Here is a 5,867-nt window from a genome sequence, read left to right as displayed (position 1 = left end):
AGACTTTTGTGGTCGGTATATATAATACTTTTGACCCCATATAAGTAGTGCCTCCAAGTCTTTAATGCAAAAACAACCGCGCCTAATTCCAAATCATGCGTCGTATAATTTTGTTCGTGAATCTTCAATTGTCTAGACGCATAAGCAATCACCTTCGTTCGTTGCATTAATACACAACCGAGACCTTGCTTTGATGCATCACAATAAATCACAAAATCATCATTCCCTTCAGGCAATGACAATATAGGAGCCGTAGTTAGCTTTTTCTTCAATAACTGAAACGCTTTCTCTTGTTCATCATTCCATTCAAATTTCTTCCCTTTATGCGTTAATGCAGTCAAGGGTTTTGCTATTCTGGAAAAGTCTTGGATGAACCTTCTGTAGTAACCAGCTAGTCCTAAAAACTGGCGTATGTGTTTCGGAGTTTTCGGGGTTTCCCACTTTTCAACAGTTTCTATCTTTGCCGGATCCACCTTAATACCTTCTTTATTCACTATGTGACCGAGGAATTGAACTTCTTCCAACCAAAATGCACACTTTGAAAACTTAGCGTACAATTCTTCCTTCCTCAATACTTCTAACACCTTTCTCAAATGTTCACCGTGTTCTTGGTCATTCTTTGAGTAAATAAGTATGTCATCAATGAAAACAATGACAAACTTGTCAAGGTATGGTCCACACACTCGGTTCATAAGGTCCATGAACACAGCTGGTGCATTAGTTAAACCAAACGGCATGACCATAAACTCGTAATGACCGTAACGTGTTCTGAAAGCAGTCTTTGGAATATCATCTTCTTTCACCCGCATTTGATGATACCCGGAACGTAAGTCAATCTTTGAATAAACAGACGAGCCTTGTAGTTGATCAAATAAGTCGTCGATTCTCGGTAGTGGGTAGCGGTTCTTGATGGTAAGTTTGTTCAACTCTCGGTAGTCGATACACAACCTGAATGTACCATCTTTCTTCTTGACAAACAAAACAGGAGCTCCCCACGGTGATGTGCTTGGTCGAATGAAACCACGCTCTAAAAGTTCTTGTAATTGGCTTTGCAATTCTTTCATCTCACTGGGTGCGAGTCTGTAAGGAGCACGAGCTATTGGTGCAGCTCCTGGTACAAGATCTATTTGAAATTCAACGGATCGATGTGGGGGTAATCCCGGTAATTCTTTCGGAAATACATCGGGAAATTCTTTTGCAATGGGAACATCATTGATGCTCTTTTCTTCAGTTTGTACTTTCTCGACGTGTGCTAGAACAGCATAGCAACCTTTTCTTATTAGTTTTTGTGCCTTCAAATTACTAATAAGATGTAGCTTCGTGTTGCCCTTTTCTCCGTACACCATTAAGGGTTTTCCTTTTTCTCGTATAATGCGAATTGCATTTTTGTAACAAACGATCTCTGCTTTCACTTCTTTCAACCAGTCCATACCGATTATCACATCAAAACTCCCTAACTCTACTGGTATCAAATCAATCTTAAATGTTTCGCTAACTAGTTTAATTTCTCGATTCCGACATATATTATCTGCTGAAATTAATTTACCATTTGCTAATTCGAGTAAAAATTTACTATCCAAAGGCGTCAATGGACAACTTAATTTAGCACAAAAATCTCTACTCATATAGCTTCTATCCGCACCCGAATCAAATAAAACGTAAGCAGATTTATTGTCAATAAGAAACGTACCCGTAACAAGCTCCGGGTCTTCCTGTGCCTCTACCGCATTAATATTGAAAACTCTTCCACGGCCTTGTCCATTCGTGTTCTCCTGGTTCGGGCAATTTCTAATAATGTGGCCTGGTTTTCCACATTTATAACAAACTACATTGGCATAACTTGCTCCGACACTACTTGCTCCGCCATTACTCGTTCCGACACCATTTGTTCCTTTCGTTCTATTAACCCCTGGTCCGTAGACCTCACACTTCGCCGCGCTATGACCATTTCTTTTACACTTGTTGCAAAATTTGGTGCAGAACCCCGAGTGATTCTTTTCACACCTTTGGCATAGTTGCTTCTGATTGTTGTTGTTGTTGCGGTTATTATTGTTGTTGGGATGATTGTTGTAGTTGCTGTTGTTGTTGTTGTTGTTGTTGTTGTTGTTGGGCCGTTTGTTGTAGTTGCGATTGATGTTGCGATTGTTGTTGTTGTTGTATTGGTGATTCTTATCACCATTTTCCTCCCACTTTCTTTTGACTTGCTTCACATTGGCCTCTTCAGCAGTCTGTTCTTTAATTCTTTCTTCAATCTGGTTCACTAGTTTGTGAGCCATTCTACATGCCTGTTGTATGGAGGCGGGCTCGTGTGAACTTATATCTTCTTGGATTCTTTCTGGTAATCCTTTCACAAATGCGTCGATCTTCTCTTCCTCATCTTCGAATGCTCCCGGACACAATAGGCACAATTCTGTGAATCGTCTTTCATACGTGCTAATATCAAATCCTTGGGTTCGTAACCCTCTAAGTTCTGTCTTGAGCTTATTGACCTCGGTTCTGGGACGGTACTTCTCGTTCATCAAGTGCTTGAATGCTGACCACGGTAGTGCGTACGCATCATCTTGTCCCACTTGCTCTAGATAGGTATTCCACCATGTTAACGCAGAACCTGTAAAGGTATGCGTAGCGTACTTCACTTTGTCCTCTTCAGTACACTTACTTATGGCAAACACCGATTCGACCTTCTCGGTCCACCGTTTCAATCCGATCGGTCCTTCGGTTCCATCAAATTCCAAAGGTTTGCAGGCAGTGAATTCTTTGTAGGTGCATCCTACACGATTTCCTGTACTGCCAGATCCAAGGTTATTGTTGGTATATAGCGCAGCCTGTACTGCGGCTATGTTTGAAGCTAGAAAAGTACGGAATTCCTCTTCATTCATATTCACGGTGTGTCGAGTAGTCGGTGCCATTTCCTTCAAAATAGTTAAATGGAACAAGTTAATCATACAGAATATTAAGAGTAGTTAATAGTATTTCGTAGCATAATATGAACTCATTTATAAAAGCTTTTTCTTCATATTAGCGTTTTATAAGTTTAAATTCGGGTAGTACCTACCCGTTAAGTTCATACTTAGTAGCTAATATACAATTCAACTACTACAATTCTATATGAAAAACTGATTATAATAATATTTCGCGTTCAAACTTTTACACAATATTTTACAAACTTACAATACCGCTTATTTTACATATAGCATGAAATATAGCACACAATAAATTTGATACAAGATGGTTGTGAAGATAATTCTAGCTAGTACACAAGTCGTTCAGCAAAGGCAATAAAGACACGTAATTCATACGTCCAGAAACAAGTCATGCATTCTGGTTTTACTAGGATTACTTCCCATCCTTGGTCTTGTGGAACATAACCTTTATGGCCGTTGATAAGACAGCGTGTTGTAACGTCGTCAAAGGGACGAGGGTTACGTAATGACCAACAGTCTCGTAATAACCTAAAAACCTCATTTCTTACCCCAATTACCGACTCCGTCACTTGAGGGAACGTTTTGTTTAATAGTTGTAGCCCGATGTTCTTATTCTCACTTTGGTGAGAAGCGAACATTACTAACCCGTAAGCATAACATGCTTCTTTATGTTGCATGTTAGCTGCTTTTTCTAAATCACGAAGTCCTATATTTGGATAAACTGAGTCAAAATAATTTCTTAACCCGTTGCGTAAAATAGCATTTGGGTTCCCCGCAATATATGCGTCAAAGTAAACACATCGTAACTTATGGATTTCCCAATGTGATATCCCCCATCTTCCGAACGAAAGCCTTTTATAAACCAAATCATTCTTGGAACGTTCTTCGAATGTCTTACAAACTGATCTCGCCTTAAATAGTTGTGCCGAGGAATTCTGACCGACTCTAGACAAGATTTCATCAATCATGTCTCCGGGTAGGTCTCTTAAAATATTGGGTTGTCTATCCATTTTGTGTTTTTATACTGTAAAATAGACAAGAGTTAGATTCATAAAAAAATACTTATTAATACAAGCAATTTTTACATATATCATAAAGCATAAGCACACTATATTACATATATTACACCACACGAATACAACTATCTTATTCCGACTCGCTTGTTTCTTCTTCTTTGGTTTTGGTTCGTTTTCCCAAGTTTCTAGGGATATATGATGTTCCCCTAATACGAGCCGTTATTTTCCACATTGGTTTAGAAAAACCTGGTGGTTTAGAGGTTCCCGGGTCATTGTTACAACTTAAGGACTTCGGGGGTTGACGATACATATAAAGTTCATCGGGGTTGGAATTAGATTTCTCTATTTTTATGCCCTTTCCCTTATTATTTTCTTTTGTCTTTTTAAATTCAGTTGGGGTAATTTCTATAACATCATCGGAATTCTCGTCGGAATCCGATTCATCGGAGAATTGGTAGTCCTCCCAATATTTTGCTTCCTTAGCGGAAACACCATTGACCATAATTAACCTTGGTCGGTTGGTTGAGGATTTTCTTTTACTTAACCGTTTTATTATTTCCCCCACCGGTTCTATTTCTTCATCCGGTTCCGATTCTTCTTCCGGTTCCGATTCTTCTTCTGGTTCCGACTCTTCTTCCGGTTCCTCTTCGGGAACTTGTGAATCAGTCCACGAATCATTCCAATTTACATTTGACTCTTCATTATTATTAGGTGAGTCAATGGGACTTGTTCTAGAGGTAGACATCTATCACATAATATCAAACGCGTTAAGAGATTAATATATCACATAATATTCACATGTTAAAAATATATAGTTTCCAACAAAATTTGTTAAGCAATCATTTTTCAAGTAAACACGGTCGAAGTCCAGACTCACTAATGCATCCTAACAAACTCGATAAGACACACTAATGCAAATTTTCTGGTTCTCTAAGACCAACGCTCGGATACCAACTAAAATGTCCCGTTCTTATTGATTAAAAACGTTCCATATTAATTGATTTCGTTGCGAGGTTTTGACCTCTATATGAGACGTTTTTCAAAGACTGCATTCATTTTAAAACAAACCATAACCTTTATTTCATCAATAAAGGTTTAAAAAGCTTTACGTAGATTATCAAATAATGATAATCTAAAATATCATGTCTACACACGACCATTACATAATGGTTTACAATACAAATATGTTACAACAAAATAAGTTTCTTGAATGCAGTTTTTACACAATATCATACAAGCATGGACTCCAAATCTCGTCCTTATTTAAGTATGCGACAGCGGAAGCTCTTAATAATCACCTGAGAATAAACATGCTTAAAACGTCAACAAAAATGTTGGTGAGTTATAGGTTTAGCCTATATATATCAAATCATAATAATAGACCACAAGATTTCATATTTCAATACACATCCCATACATAGAGATAAAAATCATTCATATGGTGAACACCTGGTAACCGACAATAACAAGATGCATATATAAGAATATCCCCATCATTCCGGGACACCCTTCGGATATGATATAAATTTCGAAGTACTAAAGCATCCGGTACTTTGGATGGGGTTTGTTAGGCCCAATAGATCTATCTTTAGGATTCGCGTCAATTAGGGTGTCTGTTCCCTAATTCTTAGATTACCAGACTTAATAAAAAGGGGCATATTCGATTTCGATAATTCAACCATAGAATGTAGTTTCACGTACTTGTGTCTATTTTGTAAATCATTTATAAAACCTGCATGTATTCTCATCCCAAAAATATTAGATTTTAAAAGTGGGACTATAACTCACTTTCACAGATTTTTACTTCGTCGGGAAGTAAGACTTGGCCACTGGTTGATTCACGAACCTATAACAATATATACATATATATCAAAGTATGTTCAAAATATATTTACAACACTTTTAATATATTTTGATGTTTTAAGTT

The sequence above is a fragment of the Rutidosis leptorrhynchoides genome, chromosome 2 (genome assembly GCF_046630445.1).
Source record: "Rutidosis leptorrhynchoides isolate AG116_Rl617_1_P2 chromosome 2, CSIRO_AGI_Rlap_v1, whole genome shotgun sequence".
Lineage (NCBI taxonomy): Eukaryota > Viridiplantae > Streptophyta > Magnoliopsida > Asterales > Asteraceae > Rutidosis > Rutidosis leptorrhynchoides.
This window is presented reverse-complemented; position numbering follows the sequence as displayed.